The 18,410-nt window shown below is 47.7% G+C and overlaps 2 protein-coding genes across 9 annotated transcripts in view; one reads left to right on the plus strand and one right to left on the minus strand.

Moving 5' to 3' along the window:
- The window catches only part of LOC144481919 (unconventional myosin-Ib-like), a 77,642-nt gene extending 71,776 nt beyond the window's left edge, over nt 1–5,866 (minus strand). Inside the window, exon 1 of the mRNA XM_078201086.1 lies at nt 5,647–5,866. The gene's annotated coding sequence lies outside the window, so the exon portion shown is untranslated. The remainder of the gene's footprint in view (nt 1–5,646) is intronic.
- Nucleotides 5,867–14,717: 8,851 nt separating this feature from the next.
- Nucleotides 14,718–18,410, plus strand: part of LOC144482011 (signal transducer and activator of transcription 1-like) — a 53,449-nt gene continuing 49,756 nt past the window's right edge. For 3 of the 8 annotated variants that reach the window (XM_078201263.1, XM_078201267.1, XM_078201262.1), the window contains exon 1: nt 14,747–14,955. The gene's annotated coding sequence lies outside the window, so the exon portion shown is untranslated. Of the gene's footprint in view, nt 14,961–18,410 lie in introns of all 8 variants that reach the window. The other 5 variants (XM_078201269.1, XM_078201266.1, XM_078201268.1 and 2 more) reach the window with 5 other exon arrangements.

The raw sequence follows: 18,410 nt of genomic DNA on the forward strand, positions 1-18,410 counted from the left end.
TCTCCCCGTGTCTGCATGGGTTTCCTCCGGGTGCTCTGGTTTCCTCCCACACTTCAAAGATGTGCAGGTTACGGGGATTGGCCATGCTAAATTCCCCCTTTGTGTCCAAAGATGTGCAGGTTACACACCATCGTAGTGGGTTGGATCTCAAACAATGGTGAGATGGAGTCCAGGAAAGAGATAGAGAATCTGGTGAACTGGTACGATGACAATAATCTCTCCCTCAATGTCGGTAAAACAAAGGAGATTGTCATCGACTTTAGGAAGCGTAATGGAGAACATGCCCCTGTCTACATCAATGGGGATGAAGTAGAAATAATCGAGAGCTTCAAGTTTCTAGGTGTCCAGATCACCAACAACTTGTCCTGGCTCCCCCCCCCGCCCATTCCGACGCTATAGTTAAAAAAGCCCACCAAAGCCTCTACTTTCTCAGGAGGCTAAGGAAATTCGGCATGTCAGCTATGACTCTCACCAACTTTTACAGATGCACCATAGAAAGCATTCTTTTTGGATGTATCACAGCTTGGTATGGCTCCTGCTCTGCCCAAGACTGCAAAAAACTATAAAGGGTCGTGAACATAGCCCAGTCCATCTCGCAAACCAACCTCCCATCCATTGACTCCATCTACACATCCCATTGCCTCGGAAAAGCAGCCAGCTTAATCAAGGATTCCACGCACCCCGGACATTCTCTCTTCCACCTTCTTCCATTGGGAAAAAGATACAAAAGTCTGAGGTCACGTACCAACCGACTCAACACCGATGCCCCACAAGGCTGCGTTCTCAGCCCCCTACTATACTCCTTATACACCTATGACTGTGTGGCCAAATTCCCCTCCAACTCAATTTTCAAGTTTGCTGATGACACCACCGTAGTGGGTCGGATCTCAAACAATGACGAGACAGAGTATGGAATGAGATAAAGAATCTGGTGAATTGGTGTGGCAACAATAATCTCTCCCTCAATGTCAACAAAACGAAGGAGATTGTCATCGACTTCAGGAAGCGTAGTGGAGAACATGCCCCTGTCTACATCAATGGGGACGAAGTAGAAAGGGTCGAGAGCTTCAGGTTTTTAGGTGTCCAGATCACCAACAACCTGTCCTGGTCCCCCCATGCCGACGCTATAGTTAAGAAAGCCCCACCAACGCCTCTACTTTCTCAGAAGACGAAGGAAATTTGGCATGTCAGCTACGACTCTCACCAACTTTTACAGATGCACCACAGAAAGCATTCTTTCTGGTTGTATCACAGCTTGGTATGACTCCTGTTCTGCCCAAGACAGCAAGAAACTACAAAAGGTCATGAATGTAGCCCAATCCATCATGCAAACCAGCCTCCCGTCCATTGACTCTGTCTACACTTCCAGCTGCCTCGACAAAGCAGCCAGCATAATTAAGGACCTCACGTACCCCGGACATTCTCTCTTCCGCCTTCTTCCGTCGGGAAAAAGATACAAAGGTCTGAGGTCACGTATCAACCAACTCAAGAACAGCTTCTTCCCTGCTGCCATCAGACTTTTGAATGGACTTACCTCGCATTAAGTTGATCTTTCTCTACACCCTTGGTGTGACTGTAACACTACATTCTGCACTCTCTCCTTTCCTTCTCTATGAACGGTATGCTTTGTCTGTATAGCGCACAAGAAATAATACTTTTCACTGTATACTAATACATGTGGCAATAAATCAAATCAAATAGGTTAGGTGGATTGGCCATGGTAAATTGTCCCTTAGTTTCCAAATATGTGTAGGTTGGGTGGATTGGCCATGCTAAATGTTGGGTGGGGGGGGGGGGGGGCGGTGGCGCTGGGCTTGGGTAAGATGCTCTTTCGGAGAATGAATGCAGACTGGATGGGCCGCATGTTCTCCTTCTCCACTGTAGGGATTATATAGAACATAGAACAGTACAGCACAGTAGAGGCCCTTCGGCCCACGGTGTTGTGCCGAGCTTTCTCCGAAACCAAGATCAAGCTACCCCACTCCCTATCATCCTGGTGTGCTCCATGCGCCTATCTAATAACCGCTTGAAAGTTCCTAAAGTGTCCGACTCCACTATCACAGCAGGCAGTCCATTCCACACCCCAACCACTCTCTGAGTAAAGAACCTACCTTGGACATCCCTCCTATATCTCCCACCATGAACCTTATAGTTATGCCCCCTAGTAACAGCTACATCCACCCAAGGAAATAGTCTCTGAACGTCCACTCTATCTATCCCCCTCATCATCTTATAAACCTCTATTAAGTCGCCTCTCAACCTCCTCCACTCTAAAGAGAAAAGCCCAAGCTCCCTCAACCTTTCCTCATAAGACCTACCCTCCAAACCAGGCAGCATCCTGGTAAATCTCCTCTGCACTCTTTCCAGTGCTTCCACATCCTTCTTATAGTGAGGTGACCAGAACTGCACACAATATTCCAAATGTGGTCTCAACAAGGTCCTGTACAGTTGCAGCCTAACCCCACGGCTCTTAAACTCAAACCCCCTGTTAATAAATGCTAACACACTATAGGCCTTCTTTACGGCTCTATCCACTTGAGTGGCAACCTTCAGAGATCTGTGGATATGAACCCCAAGATCTCTCTGTTCCTCCACATTCCTCAGAACCCTACCTTTGACCCTGTAATCCGCATTCAAATTTGTCCTACCAAAATGAATCACCTCGCACTTTTCAGGGTTAAACTCCATCTGCCATTTTTCGGCCCAGCTCTGCATCCTATTACTGTCTCTTTGCAGCCTACAACAGCCCTCCACCTCATCCACTACTCCACCAATCTTGGTGTCATCAGCAAATTTACTGATCCACCCTTCAGCCCCCTCCTCCAAGTCATTTATAAAAATCACAAATAGCAGAGGACCCAGCACTGATCCTTGTGGTACACCGCTGGTAACTGGTTTCCAGTCTGAAAATTTTCCATCGACCACCACCCTCTGTCTTCTATGAGATACCCAGTTACTTATCCAATCGGCCAAATTTCCCTCTATCCCATACCTCCTTACTTTCTTCATGAGCCGACCATGGGGGACTTTATCAAACGCCTTACTAAAATCCATGTATATGACATCAACTGCTCTACCTTCATCTACACACTTAGTTACCTCCTCAAAAAACTCAATCAAATTTGTGAGGCAAGACTTATCCTTCACGAATCCGTGCTGACTATCCCGGATTAAGCTGCATCTTTCTAAATGATCGTAAATCCCTCAGGACCTTTTCCATTAACTTACCGACCACCGAAGTAAGATTAACCGGCCTATAATTACCAGGGTCATTCCTATTTCCTTTCTTGAACAGAGGAACAACATTTGCTACTTTCCAGTCCTCTGGCACTATCCCTGTGCAGTAAGAAGTCTCACAACACCAGGTTAAAGTCCAACAGGTTTATTTGGTAGCAAATACCATAAGCTTATGGTATTTGCTACCAAATAAACCTGTTGGACTTTAACCTGGTGTTGTGAGACTTCTTACTGTGCTTACCCCAGTCCAACGCCGGCATCTCCACATCATGACTATCCCTGTGGACAGTGAGGACCCAAAGATCAAAGCCAAAGGCTCTGCAATCTCATCCCTTGCCTCCCAAAGAATCCTAGGATATATCTCATCTGGCCCAGGGGACTTATCGACCCTCAGGTTTTTCAAAATTGCTAATACATCTTCCCTCAGAACATCTACCTCCTCCAGCCTATCAGCCTGTATCACACTCTCATCCTCAAAAACATGGCCCCTCTCCTTGGTAAACACTGAAGAAAAGTATTCATTCATCACCTCTCCTATCTCTTTTGACTCCATGCACAAGTTCCCACTACTGTCCTTGACCAGCCCTAACCCTCACCTTGGTCATTCTTTTATTTCTCACATAAGAGTAAAAAGCCTTGGGGTTTTCCTTGATCCGACCCGCCAAGGACTTCTCATGCCCCCTCCTAGCTCTCCTAAGCCCTTTTTTCAGCTCATTCCTTGCTAACTTGTAACCCTCAATCGACCCAACTGAACCTTGTTTTCTCATCCTTACATACGCTTCCTTCTTCCTCTTGACAAGACATTCCACCTCTTTAATGCGGAGAAGTGTGAGGTAATTCACTTTGGTAGGAATAACAGATGTGTTGAGTATAGGGCTAACGGGAGGACTTTGAATAGTGTGGAGGAGCAGAGGGATCTAGGTGTATGTGTGCATAGATCCCTGAAAGTTGGGAATCAAGTAGATAAGGTTGTTAAGAAGGCATATGGTGTCTTGGCGTTTATTGGTAGGGGGATTGAATTTAGGAGTCGTAGCGTTATGTTGCAACTGTACACAACTCTGGTGCGGCCGCACTTGGAGTACTGTGTGCAGTTCTGGTCCCCACATTACAGGAAGGATGTGGAGGCTTTGGAGAGGGTGCAGAGGAGGTTTACCAGGATGTTGCCTGGTATGGAGGGGAGATCCTATGAGGAGAGGCTGAGGGATTTGGGATTGTTTTCGCTGGAAAGGCGGCGGCTAAGAGGGGATCTTATTGAAACATATAAGATGATTAGAGGTTTAGATAGGGTGGATAGTGATAGCCTTTTTCCTCTGATGGAGAAATCCAGCACGAGGGGGCATGGCTTTAAATTGAGGGGGGGTAGTTATAGAACCGATGTCAGGGGTAGGTTCTTTACCCAGAGGGTGGTGAGGGATTGGAATGCCCTGCCAGCATCAGTAGTAAATGCGCCTAGTTTGGGGGCGTTTAAGAGATCCGTAGATAGGTTCATGGACGAAAAGAAATTGGTTTAGGTTGGAGGGTCACAGTTTTTTTTTAACTGGTCGGTGCAACATCGTGGGCCGAAGGGCCTGTTCTGCGCTGTAATGTTCTATGTTCTATGTTCTATGTTTTGTGAACCATGGTTCCCTCACTCGGCCATTTCCTCCCTGCCGGACAGGGACATACCTATCAAGGACATGCAGTATTTGTTCATTGAACAAGCTCCACTTTTCATTTGTGCCTTTCCCTGACAGTTTCTGTTCCCATCTTATGCCCCCTAATTCTTGCCTAATCGCTTCATAATTACCTCTCCCCCAATTATAAACCTTGCCCTGCCGTATGGCCCTATCTCTCTCCATTGCAATAATGAAAGACACCGAATTGTGGTCACTATCTCCAAAGTGCTCTCCCACAACCAAATCTAACACTTGGTCCGGTTTATTATTGTCACGTGTATTGGGATACAGTGAAAAATATTATTTCTTGTGCGCTATACAGACAAAGCATACCGTTCATAGAGAAGGAAAGGAGCGGGTGCAGAATGTAGTGTTACAGTCATAGCTAGGGGTGTAGAGAAAGATCAACTTAATGCGAGGTAAGTGTAAGGGAAATTTATTTGTTCAGACTGACGAAGTTCAACCCAGGACACCAGGAAACTTTACATTGACCAGTGTTAAAAACTGTCTTCCTCGCATACTGCATCAGGAATCACGCCGTGGTCATGAAATCAGATAAAACATTCATCACACAAGGAGGGGAAACCGATCTGTAAATCCCAAAATGGAATTTACAGATATGAAGTATATTAAATATGTTGAATGCATATTTTTAAAAAGTTAACCAATATTATGCTTTACCAGCCAAAACAAACATTAGTTTAGGATCCTGCTAATGTTAATCCAGCTGCAGTTTAAATTATATCTTTCTTACCTTAAATGAAATGTTTTTCTTGTGACGAACAGCGGAAAGTTGTCTCGCCAAGTGGCGAACGGATTAACAAGTGTACAGCAATGTTCTCTCTCCGATTGCTTGCCTCTCCCCGTTTGGGTCTCAGGGTCCCGTCCCCATCCTGCACTCTTGCTGACTGTCTGCTGCTCTCGCTTTAGCTGGCAGTTAACGGCTCCCTCTCCACATCTTCAACGTCACCACCAGCACCTCTCCTCCAGGAAACAGTATTTAAACTCCGACTAAAAATATACCGTTCAAAGGGCATTTATATGCTGATAGTATCGCCATCCAATGAAAGTAACAACGTTTTAAAGGACCTGGGAGAAATGCATCCGAAACCTTTGCATCGAAGGTGCAGCCAGTGTCCCAGGTTCTTGACTCAATTTCCTTTCTTGACTTACCTGAGGACTTGGTTAACGAAGTTCTGTCGGGGGAAAAGCTTAAAATAGATGCAGTATATTGCTACTGCTGGCAGTCTTCCAAAACCAGATCCCAGGAGCCATTCTTCGGATAGGTGTCTGGAAAGTGAGTGTGGGTAAGCTATTTAAGCGCAACAGCTTCACCCACCATCGCTGCCAGCTCAATGAATCGCTCTGGTCAGAAGGTTCAAGCGCTAACTCTAGAGAACTTGAGCAGAACTGAAGGAATACAGCACTTTTAGATGAGATGAAGGTGCTTATTATGCCTCTATCGAAGATCTCATGGTACTTCAAAGAAAAGTTGGGGTGTTTCTCCCGTGTCCTAACCAATATTCATCCCTCAACCAACATTGTAAAGACAGATTATCTGGGTCATTATCACATTGCTGTTTGTGGAAGCTTGCTGTGTACCAATTGGTTGCCATGTTTCCTATCCATGTGAAAAGACTTGCATTTGTGTTGCACCTTGCACAACCTCAGAAATTCGCAAAGCACTTTGCAGCAAACTCTGTGCAGTCACTGTTGTAATGTACAATCATAGAATCCCTACAGTACAGGAGGAGGCCATTCGGCCCATCAAGTCTGTACCGACCACAATCCTTCCCAGGCCCTATTCCCATAACCCTCTACATTTACCCTGCTAGTCCCCCTGACACTACAGTCAATTTAGCATGGCCAATCAACCTAACCTGTACATCTTTGGACTGTGGGAGGAAACCGGAGCACCCGGAGGAAACTCCCACAGACACGGGGAGAACATGCAACCTCCACACAGACAGTGACCCAAGGCTGGAATTGAATCTGGGTCCCTGACGCTGTGAGGCAGCAGTGCTAACCACTGCGCCACCCACAAATGTTGATTACTCATCAACAGAAGTTCCTGACTTCAGTCCCAAATTCAGCTTTCATCAGTTTGAATATATCCCCTTTCCTTACTCCAGGCTTCTAACAACATTCTGCCTTTATCACAGTAACACAGTGTGTTATCAAACAAAATTTGACACCAAGCCACATCTGAAGATATTGGGACAGGTGACCAAAAGCTTGGTCAAAGAACAATATGGTATCTAGAAAGAAAGGACATGCATTTCTGCAGCATTGTAACACTTTCCTAGAACATCCCAAGACACTTTACAGCCAACACATTAACTTTTAAGTATAATCACTGTAGGCAATTCATGCCTAGATATCAAATGACTAAATGGGGTTCCGCAGGGATCTGTGCTGGGACCCCAACTGTTCACATTATATATTAATGATTTGGAAGGGGGAACTGAATGTATTAGCTCCAAATTTGCAGATGATACAAAGTTGGGTGGGAGGGTGAGCTGTGAGGAGCATGCAGAGATGCTTCAGTGTGATTTGGACAGGCTGAGTGTGGGGGCATCGGCATGGCAGAAGCAGTATAATGTGGATAAATGTGAGGTTATCCACTTTGGTAGCAATAATAGGAAGACAGATTATTACTTGGATGGATGTAAGTTCAGGGAAGTGGGTATCTCCCTCAATTTACACCCATTCAAGGAATAATGTTTCGGGCCTTCCACGACCAGTTGGCAAAGGAAAATCCTCATTATTTAGTTTTATCATGTTTCTTTAGTTGAAGCCTTTGTGTATCAATTAAAGCTCGCAGAAACTATGTAGCTGATTTTGACAATATCCTGATTTCATTTTGTTCCAAGCTCTTTTCAGTTGAATTAGACCACTTGTTTACTGTCAAAAACAAACATGTACTTTTGGACATGTGAAAAAAGTAACTAAGTAATTGAATGAAATCATAAAATACGATACTGGAGGGTTCTACACATTTCCTGGTGCAAGTACTTTTTTTACAATTCACTTCTGTGCAGAACTTGCAAAACTCAATTCCAAAACTGCAATACAGTGACACCCTCTGGTGAACATTGTAGAAGCAACTATTTTTCCATTTGGGATCCTGGGCTGTATGAATTTTTGTGCGCAGTTCTCCCATGTACCTATCAAAGGATCTATGGAAGAAAAAAAAGAGATTTGTATTTATATAGCGTCTTTTGTTAGCTTGGGACATCCTAAAGCATTTTACAGTCAACAAAATACTTTTTTGTGAAGTCTTATTGCTGTACTGCAGGAAATGGAGATGTCTACATCAGGCGAATGAGGCTCCGGGAGTTTTTCCACAAACCCCAAGAGGCCAACAACGAACACAACGAGACAGCCAATGAACCGGAACAGCAGACAGAGAGATCCGAGGTGCAGTGACTAAAGAAGAAAGAGTCAAATTGGACCCCTCCGGAAGGCTGCTGCCCTCAACTCGACATGTATACCCAAGCCGTCAGGAGGTGCGTCAACACCAGATTCATCAGCCCCACTCACAAGACAGCCCCGAACATCACCCAAGCAAAATGCAACGCCATCTGCGCTCTCAAGACCAACCGCACCATTGTCATCAAACCAGCAGACAAAGGAGGGGCCATCGTCATACTGAACAGAACGGATTACTGCAAAGAAGTGTACCGACAACTGAACAACCAGGAACACTACAGTTACCCACAGATCCAACCAAAGAACACACCCGTCAACTCAGCAGACTGATCAAGACCTTTGATCCGGACCTTCAGAGCACCCTCCGTGCTCTCATCCCACATACTCCTCAAGTTGGAGATCTCTACTGCCTCCCAAAGATACACAAGGCCAACACACCTGGCCGTCCCATCATATCAGGCAATGGGACCCTGTGTGAGAACCTCTCTGGCTACATCGAGGGCATCCTGAAACCCATCGCACAAAGAACCCCCAGCTTCTGTCGCGACACTACGGACTTCTTACAGAAAATCAGCACCCATGGAACAGTTGAACCAGGAACACTCCTCGTCACAATGGATGTCTCGGCACTCTACACCAGCATTCCCCGCAACAACGGCATTGCTGCAACTGCCTCAGTACTCAACGCCGACAACTACCAATCTCCAGACGCGATTCTACAACTCATTTGCTTCATCCTGGACCACAATGTCTTCACCTTCAACAACCAGTTCTTTATCCAGACACATGGAACAGCCATGGGGACCAAATTCACACCTCAATATGCCAACATCTTTATGCACAGGTTTGAACAAGACCTCTTCACCGCACAGGACCTTCAACCGACGCTATACACTAGATACATCGATGACATTTTCTTCCTTTGGACCCATGGCGAACAATCATTGAAACAACTATATGATGACATCCCACCATCAGACTCAGCATGGACTACTCTCTGGAATTGGTTGCATTCTTGAACACACGCATCTCCATCAAGGACAGTCACCTCAGCACTTCACTGTACCACAGCCCACAGATAACCTCACGATGCTCCACTTCTCCAGCTTCCACCCTAAACACGTTAAAGAAGCCATCCCCTATGGACAAGCCCTCCGTATACACAGGATCTGCTCAGGTGAGGAGGATCGCAACAGACACCTACAGACGCTGAAAGATGCCCTCGTAAGAACAGGATATGGCGCTCGACTCATCGATCGACAGTTCCGATGTGCCACAGTGAAAAACCGCACCGACCTCCTCAGAAGAGGACGACACGGTGGACAGAGTATCCAGTACTTCCCCGGAGCAGAGAAGCTACGACATCTTCTCCGGAGCCTTCAACATGTCATCGATGAAGACGAACATCTCATCAAGGCCATCCCCACACCTCTACTACTTGCCTTCAAACAACCGCACAACCTCAAACAGACCATTGTCCGCAGAAAACTACCCAGCCTTCAGGAGAACAGTGACCATGACACCACACAACCCTGCCACAGCAACCTCTGCAAGACGTGCCGGATCATCGACACGGATGCCATCATCTCAGGTGAGAACACCACCCACCAGGTACACGGTACATACTCCTGTGACTCGGCCAACGTTGTCTACCTGATATGCTGCAGGAAAGGATGTCCTGAGGCATGGTACATTGGCGAGACCATGCAGACGCTACGATAATGGATGAATGAACAGCGCTTGACAATCACCAGGCAAGAGTGTTCTCTTCCTGTTGGAGAACACTTCAACAGTCAAGGGCATTCAGCCTCTGATCTTCGGGTCAGCATTCTCCAAGGCAACCTTCACGACACACAACAACACAGAGTCGCTGAGCAGAAACTGATAGCCAGGTTCCGCACACATGAGGATGGCCTCAACCGGGATCTTGGGTTCATGTCACACTATCTGTAACCCCCACGACTTGCCTGGGTTTGCAAAATCTCACTAACTGTCCTGGCTGGAGACAATTCACACCTCTTAAACCTGTGCTTAACCCTCTCTCCACTCACATTGTCTGCACCTCGATTACCTGTTAAGACTCGCATTCCAACCATTAACTTGTAATTGAGTTGATGTCTATATATGCCCTGTTTGTGAACTGAACTCTTCACTCACCTGATGAAGGGGCAACGCTCCGAAAGCTCGTGCTACCAAATAAACCTGTTGGACTTTAACCTGGTGTTGTGAGACTACTTACTGTAGGAAATGCGGCAGCCAATTTTCCCCCAGCAAGGTCCCAATGGTAAAAGTAACATTCATACAACACAAGTGCCAGACAATTACCAAGAGAATCTAACCATCTCCCCTGGACATTCAATAGCATTACCATTGCTGAATTCCCCTCCACCTATATCCTGGGGTTACCATTGACCAGAAACTGAACTGGACCCAGCTTGACTCACTAAAATCTATCCACCATCTACAAGGCAGAAGTCAGCAGTGTGATGGAATAGTATCCACTTGCCTGGATAAGTCCAGCTTCAACAACACTCAGGAAGTTCGATACCATCCAGGACATGGTACAAACATTCACTCCCTCTGTCACCAATGACAGTGGCAGCAGTGTGTACCATCTGCAACAACTAGGCTCTATCAACTGCACCTTCCAAACTCACCAGTTAGAAGGACAAGGGCAGCAGATGCATGGGAACGACCATGCTCCAAGAATCCATGACCAATGCACCTAACCTGCACATCTTTGGACTGTGGGAGGAAACTCATGCAAACAACATGCTAACTCCATACAGACAGGGACACACCATCTTTCATGGGACATGGATGTCCCCAGCAAGGCCAGCATTTGTTACTCCGAATTGCCCTTGAACTGAGTGGCTTGGAGATTCCAAGGACAGTTAAGAGTCAAACACATCGCTGTGGGTTTGAAGTTAGTAAGAAGTTTAACAACACCAGGTTAAAGTCCAACAGGTTTATTTGGTAGCAAAAGCCACACAAGCTTTCGGAGCTGCAAGCCCCTTCTTCAGGTGAGTGGGAATTCTGTTCACAAACAGAGCATATAAAGACACAAACTCAATTTACATGAATAATGGTTGGAATGCGAATACTTACAACTAATCAAGTCTTTAAGAAACAAAACAATGTGAGTGGAGAGAGCATCAAGACAGGCTAAAAAGATGTGTATTGTCTCCAGACAAGACAGCCAGTGAAACTCTGTGGGGGTTACAAATAGTGTGCCATGAACCCAATATCCCGGTTGAGGCCGTCCTCGTGTGTGCGGAACTTGGCTATCAGTTTCTGCTCAGCGACTCTGCGCCGTCGTGTGTCGCGAAGGCCGCCTTGGAGAATGCTTACCCGAATATCAGAGGCCGAATGCCCGTGACCGCTGAAGTGCTCCCCAACAGGAAGAGAACAGTCTTGCCTGGTGATTGTCGAGCGGTGTTCATTCATCCGTTGTCGCAGCGTCTGCATGGTTTCCCCAATGTACCATGCCTCGGGACATCCTTTCTTGCAGCGTATCAGGTAGACAACGTTGGCCGAGTTGCAAGAGTATGTACCGTGTACCTGGTGGATGGTGTTCTCACGTGAGATGATGGCATCTGTGTCGATGATCCGGCACGTCTTGCAGAGGTTGCTGTGGATCATCGACACAGATGCCATCATCTCACGTGAGAACACCATCCACCAGGTACACGGTACATACTCTTGCAACTCGGCCAACGTTGTCTACCTGATACGCTGCAAGAAAGGATGTCCCGAGGCATGGTACATTTGGGAAACTATGCAGACGCTGCAACAACGGATGAATGAACACCGCTCGACAATCACCAGGCAAGACTGTTCTCTTCCTGTTGGGGAGCACTTCAGCGGTCACGGGCATTCGGCCTCTGATATTCGGGTAAGCGTTCTCCAAGGCGGCCTTCACGACACACGACGGCGCAGAGTCGCTGAGCAGAAACTGATAGCCAAGTTCCGCACACACGAGGGCGGCCTCAATCGGGATATTGGGTTCATGGCACACTATTTGTAACCCCCACAGAGTTTCACTGGCTGTCTTGTCTGGAGACAATACACATCTTTTTAGCCTGTCTTGATGCTCTCTCCACTCACATTGTTTTGTTTCTTAAAGACTTGATTAGTTGTAAGTATTCGCATTCCAACCATTATTCATGTAAATTGAGTTTGTGTCTTTATATGCTCTGTTTGTGAACAGAATTCCCACTCACCTGAAGAAAGGGCTTGCAGCTCCGAAAGCTTGTGTGGCTTTTGCTACCAAATAAACCTGTTGGACTTTAACCTGGTGTTGTTAAACTTCTTACTGTGTTTACCCCAGTCCAACGCCGGCATCTCCACATCACGGTTTGAAGTTACACAGAGGCAAACCAGTTAAGGGGCACTAGTGAACCAGATGGGTTTTTGTGATAGCTTCATGGTAACAAATTCCAATTCAACTTACACCAGCGGTTGCGATGGGATTTGAACTTGTGTCCCCAGAACCTGGACCTCTGGATTACCATTCCAGTGACAGTACCACTTGTGGTGAACCATTGTTGGTTACCACCAGGAGTGCTGAGCCATGGTTTGGCCAGCACTATGAGTCTGTAGATATGTTACTGTTGGGGTTAGTGTTGGGCTGTTCTACCTGTTAATATAGTCCGATGGTACACCCCAGTTGGCTCCGCCTTCTGGGAGAGGTATAAAGGTCACTGCTCTGCCTGGTGACCCTTTAGTCTGGGATTGTATATTGTATATAGTAGCTCCGTTATTGTTGGCAATAAAAGCCTTTATTTCCCGGGTACATCCAGCCTCCCGTGTGATTTATCGCGCATCACCACTACGCCAGCATCTCCCTGTGAGAAACCTGGAAATATATCGGCTGTTCCTTCACAGTAACTGAGTTAAAATTATGGAAAAGCCTATTTATCAGCGCCGTGGATGTACCTACCCCATGGTGTGGAGATGCCGGCGTTGGACTGGGATAAACACAGTAAGAAGTTTAACAACACCAGGTTAAAGTCCAACAGGTTTATTTGGTAGCAAAAGCCACAAGCTTTTGGAGCCTTAAGCCCCTTCTTCAGGTGAGTGGGAATTCTGTTCACAAACAGGGCATATAAAGACACAGACTCAATTTACAGAATAATGGTTGGAATGCGAATACTTACAGCTAATCAAGTCTTTAAGATACAAACAATGTGAGTGCAGAGAGCATTAAGACAGGTTAAAGAGATGTGTATTGTCTCCAGACAGGACAGCCAGTGAGACTCTGCAGGTCCAGGCAAGCTGTGGGGGTTACTGATAATGTGACATGAACCCAAGATCCTGGTTTAGGCCGTCCTCATGTGTGCGGAACTTGGCTATCAGTCTCTGCTCAGCGACTCTGCGCCGTCGTGTGTCGCGAAGGCCGCCTTGGAGAATGCTTACCCGAATATCAGAGGCCGAATGCCCATGACCGCTGAAGTGCTCCCCACACACACACACATGGGGACTGACTGATGTCCAATCGCAATCCTGGAACTCCCTCCCCAACAGCGCCATGGGTGTACCTACACCACAATGATGGCTGCAGTTCGACAAGGCGGCTCACTACCATAGTGAGTCATAGAATCCCTTGTGTACAGAAGGAGGCCATTCGGCCCATCAAGTCCGTAACAGCCACAATCCCACCCAAGCCCTCTTCCTGTAACTCCACACATTTACCCTTGATACTTGGGGCAATTCAGTATGGCCAATGCACCTAACCAGCACATCTTTCGGACTGTGGGAGGAAACCCACGCAGACACAGGGAGAATGTGCAGACTCCACACAGAAGTGACCCAAGCCGGGAATTGAACCCGGGTCCCTGGCGCTGTGAGGCAGCGGCACTAATCCAGTGAGTCACCCTGTGGCATAGATATAAATGTATATACATATATAGGTATATAAATGAATAATAGATTCCCTCAGCTAGAACATTCACGGACGTTTTCTGATCTACCACCATGGTTTGAGTCCTGAGTGAAAAACACGAACACCTTCTCCCGCCAAATTTAAGCCTCGTGCCCTTTGTGAGCGTGACACCGCGGCTGTGCTGACGTCACACGCACAGTTTGCGTCTGACGCAATTTCTTCGAAATCAGCTGCTGCAGCCGGAGCCGCGGCGCAGCTGCTCTTCCCGCGCGCGCTCCCTCCCCCCCGCGCCAACTGACCCGCGCTCACAGCCAACCACAGCACGCCATCCGGCCCTGACTGACAGGCGCGCTGAGCAATCAACGGGCAGAGTTCCCTTGGTTCACAGGTCAGCGGGGGAGCGGAGCTAGAATTGGATGATTGACACAAGCGTACACGAATAAACGGCCAGAATCGGGCGAGCCAGCGCCAATAGGCGTCTAGAGGGGCGGGACTCGCGCACCTTTACTGATAGCGCGGGGGAGGAGGGCGCTGGGTTGTTGGAATGTCCGGGTGCTGTTGTGTACGTTTCGGTGTTCAGATTTGGCTACAGTAAATATGAGTGTTATAATGTAATAAATAAAAGTAACACAGCATCCAAAATTGCCGCCACAGTAACAATATCTGCGGAATACAATATCGGTCCCGATAACAGAATATAGCTTTTACATGTTTTGAAATTCTAAGTTTGAACGGAAGAGTTCACAGGTAAGGTAATAGCTTTCTAAATTCAAGTTTCAGTGCTGTTTCCTAAGGAAGGTAACTTTATCCACAGTAATTGTGTGGTAAATAAACTTTGATTGAGTTGATTCTCAATCGTTCTTTTAAATCCCTCGGTATCCTATCCACTCTCCCTCCAGCTCCTCCCTATCTCTGTAACCCCCTCCACCCCCCCTACACCCCCTCCCTATCTCTGTAACCCCCTCCCACCCCCTACACCCCCTCCCTATCTCTGTAACCCCCTCCCGCCCCCTACACCCCCTCCAGCCCCCTACACCCCCTCCAGCCCCCTACACCCCCTCCCTATCTCTGTAACCTCCAGCCCCCTACACCCCCTCCCTATCTCTGTAACCTCCTCCAGCCCCCCTACACCCCCCCTATCTCTGTAACCCCCTCCAGCCCCCCTCCCTATCTCTGTAACCCCCTCCAGCCCCCCTCCCTATCTCTGTAACCCCCTCCAGCCCCCCTACACCCCTCCCTGTCTCTGTAACCCCCTACACCCCTCCCTGTCTCTGTAACCCCCTCCAGCCCCCCTACACCCCTCCCTATCTCTGTAACCCCCTCCAGCCCCCCTCCCCATCTCTGTAACCTCCTCCAGCCCCCCTACACCCCTCCCTATCTCTGTAACCCCCTCCAGCCCCCTACACCCCTCCCTATCTCTGTAACCCCCTCCAGCCCCCCTACACCCCTCCCTATCTCTGTAACCCCCTCCAGCCCCCCTCCCCATCTCTGTAACCTCCTCCAGCCCCCCTACACCCCTCCCTATCTCTGTAACCCCCTCCAGCCCCCTACACCCCTCCCTATCTCTGTAACCCCCTCCAGCCCCCCTACACCCCCTCCCTATCTCTGTAGCCCCCTACACCCCCTCCCTATCTCTGTAACCTCCTCCAGCCCCCTACACCCCCTCCCTATCTCTGTAACCTCCTCCAGCCCCTCCCTATCTCTGTAACCTCCTGCAGCCCCCCATGCTCCCTCCCTATCTCTGAACCTCCTCCAGCCCCCTACACTCCCTCCCTATCTCTGTAACCTCCTCCAGCCCCTGACACCCCCTCCCTATCTCTGTAACCTCCTCCAGCCCCCTACACCCCCTCCCTATCTCTGTAACCTCTTCCAGCCCCCTACATCCCCACCCTATCTCTGTAACCTCCTCCAGCCCCCTACACCCCCTCCCTATCTCTGTAACCTCCTCCAGCCCCCTACACCCCCTCCCTATCTCTGTAACCTCCTCCAGCCCCCTACACCCCCTCCCTATCTCTGTAACCTCCTCCAGCCCCCCTACACCCCCTCCCTATCTCTGTAACCTCCTCCAGCCCCCTACACCCCCTCCCTATCTCTGTAACCTCCTCCAGCCCCCTGCATCCCCTGATTTCCATTGCACCATTGTTGTCGTCATCACCCCCACCCCCCGAAGAAAGCATCTTTGGCCATTTTGAAGGTGCCTCTTGGAATCGACCTTTTTTGACCTAATGCTTCTTTGTGGCTGTGTTTGTTCTTTTGAAGTATCCTGGGCTGTCTTACGATGTTAAAGATACTATATAAATGCAGGCTGTTGTTGAGGGAAGTGAGGAACATTGGTTGTTTTCTTGGGTAATGATAATGATGCTAGCTGTTTTGTCTGGTCTGAAATTTTCTCAGCTCCCAGCTGATTAGACATCATTGGAGCTTCCTGTGTGCCTTCAGTCAGTGCTTTATACCTTTGCAGTGTTCGAGGAATTTTACTGGTTTCCAACAATCATTTTAAAATGTCTCCTCTTTCACTAAATTAACGTAGAATATACACTATGTAATCTGGGTAATTAATTTTAAATGCAGTCTTTTACTTTGGTAGGTGGAGTGAGATTTTGCACAAGTGGTTTAATATTCCTCCTCTTGGGTCGGAGGGTGTCGTGGACCTGCAGTATTGAATTCTGGGCTGACATCCAGCAGGATACTTGTGATCTGGTGGGCACCCCTGACTAACTGCCCTGAGCTGGCATGAGGATGATTGGGGGCTTTGAAGGTGCATTGACATTGTGACGCCAGACTGTGTATTAGCCTGTGAAGGAGAGCTTCTGTAACTGTTGGTTTGCTTTTTAACAATCTTCCCATATGCTTGGTAAGGGCCAGCCGTTTTTTATTCATTCATGGGACATGGATGTCACTGGCTGGACCAGCATTTGTTGCCTATCCCTAGTTGCTCTTGAACTGAGTGTCTCGCTCGGCCATTTCAGAGGGCAGTTGAGAGTCACCCACATGACTGTGGGTCTGGAGTCACATGTAGGCCAGACCGGGTAAAGACAGCAGATTTCCTTCCTTAAAGGACATTAGTGACTCAGATGGGTTTTTCCTACAATCAACAATGGTTTCATTGTCATCAGTAGATTCTTAATTCCAGATATTTTTTGCATTCAAATTCCACCATCTGCCGTGGCGGGATTCGAACCTGGGTTCCCAGAACATTAGCTGAGTTTCTGGATTGGTAGTTTAGCGATAATACCACTAGGTCATTGCCTTTCCTATGGGATGTTTCTTGTTATTGCACCTTGTACTGTATGTGGCTCATTGCGGATGTACTTTTTGTCCACCAAGTTCAGGATCCTTGATAGAACATAGAACAGTACAGCACAGAACAGGCCCTTCGGCCCACGATGTTGTGCCGAGCTTTATCTGAAACCAAGATCAAGCTATCCCACTCCCTATCATCCTGGTGCGCTCCATGTGCCTATCCAATAACCCCTTAAATGTTCCTAAAGTGTCTGACTCCACTATCACTGCAGGCAGTCCATTCCACACCCCAACCACTCTCTGCATAAAGAACCTACCTCTGATATCCTTCCTGTATCTCCCACCACGAACCCTATAGTTATGCCCCCTTGTAATAGCTCCATCCACCCGAGGAAATAGTCTTTCAACGTTCACTCTATCTATCCCCTTCATCATTTTATAAACCTCTATTAAGTCTCCCCTCAGCCTCCTCCGCTCCAGAGAGAACAGCCCTAGCTCCCTCAACCTTTCCTCATAAGACCTACCCTCCAAATCAGGCAGCATCCTGGTAAATCTCCTCTGCACTCTTTCCACCGCTTCCACATCCTTCTTATAGTGAGGTGACCAGAACTGCACACAATATTCCAAATGTGGTCTCACCAAGGTCCTGTACAGTTGCAGCATAACCCCACGGCTCTTAAACTCCAACCCCCTGTTAATAAAAGCTAACACACTATAGGCCTTCTTCACAGCTCTATCCACTTGAGTGGCAACCTTTAGAGATCTGTGGATATGGACCCCAAGATCTCTCTGTTCCTCCACAGTCTTCAGAACCCTACCTTTGATCCTGTAATCCACATTTAAATTAGTCCTACCAAAATGAATCACCTCACATTTATCCGGGTTAAACTCCATTTGCCATTTTTCAGCCCAGCTTTGCATTCTATCTATGTCTCTTTGCAGCCTACAACAGCCCTCCA

Source organism: Mustelus asterias, chromosome X (genome assembly GCF_964213995.1).
Source record: "Mustelus asterias chromosome X, sMusAst1.hap1.1, whole genome shotgun sequence".
Taxonomy (NCBI): domain Eukaryota; kingdom Metazoa; phylum Chordata; class Chondrichthyes; order Carcharhiniformes; family Triakidae; genus Mustelus; species Mustelus asterias.